The 919-nt window shown below is 60.5% G+C and overlaps 1 long non-coding RNA gene across 1 annotated transcript in view; it reads right to left on the reverse strand.

Annotated features, from left to right (window-relative positions):
* LOC105551027 overlaps positions 1-919 on the reverse strand; it is a 182,667-nt gene that overhangs the window by 172,655 nt on the left and 9,093 nt on the right. The window lies entirely within an intron of this gene.

The raw sequence follows: 919 nt of genomic DNA on the forward strand, positions 1-919 counted from the left end.
CATCTCGCGCTCGCTCTCTCAGGTCGGAGAGGCCGCGACACCTAGCGCGGGGCTGAGGCTAGGAAGGGCGGGTCGGGAAGGGAGGAAGGCACAGGGAGGAAGCCGCGGGCGAGGAAGCCCCGCTCCCGCCGAGTGCCTGGAGAGGAGATTCCCAACCTTCCCGCCCAACCCGAAACTTTTCCAACACACGCAGGCGTATTCTTCGCAGGTTTCGGCGGCCCAGAGTCGCAGTCAGGGAGAAGGCTCGGGAATCACACGTGCCCTGGCACACTGGAGGAGGTACACAGACACACCAGGAGGGACAGGGCCTCTTGGGAGGCGGCTGAGGGTGTGAAGGCAGCAGGCGGCCACACATCCGAAAGGGACTCCCCGCGAGCGGAATCGAGCGCTTAAAACCCTGCCACAGCTCGGAAGTGTAGCGGTGCCCAGAGGCTTTGCGTAACTTTGCCCACTGCGCCCCCGCGTGCAAAGGCGTCCCCTTCACACTCACACTCTCACCCCACCCCACTCCCCTTGGGCTGCGGCCCGAGGCTGCCTTTGTACTTAAGCGACAGCAAAAGATATGCTGATTCGAACCAAAGATGGTGGGCACGAGTGTTGTAAATTGTGTGAATTCCACTCGCGGGCACCCCCAGATACGTGGGGAGAGCACTCCTTTCTCCCCGAAGGCATCCCCTCCGTTTCTCTCGGCCTTTGGGTCTCCAGCTTCTTCACTACTATGGACTGAAGAAGACAAAGCACAGCCAAATCAATGTTTTGGGTGTTTTTGTTTTTGTTTTGGTTTTTTCCAATCACGGCCACTCCAAATGCTAACCCTCAAAAGCTGGGTGGGTTGGAGAAAGGCGAGTTATGTCAGGGAGCACCCCTCGGAAGGCGCGCGCGCGGCCTGGCGGGTTCCTCGCCGGGCTCTGGGCAGCCG

The sequence above is a fragment of the Mandrillus leucophaeus genome, unplaced genomic scaffold, assembly GCF_000951045.1.
Source record: "Mandrillus leucophaeus isolate KB7577 unplaced genomic scaffold, Mleu.le_1.0 Scaffold503, whole genome shotgun sequence".
In the NCBI taxonomy this organism is placed as follows: Eukaryota; Metazoa; Chordata; class Mammalia; order Primates; family Cercopithecidae; genus Mandrillus; species Mandrillus leucophaeus.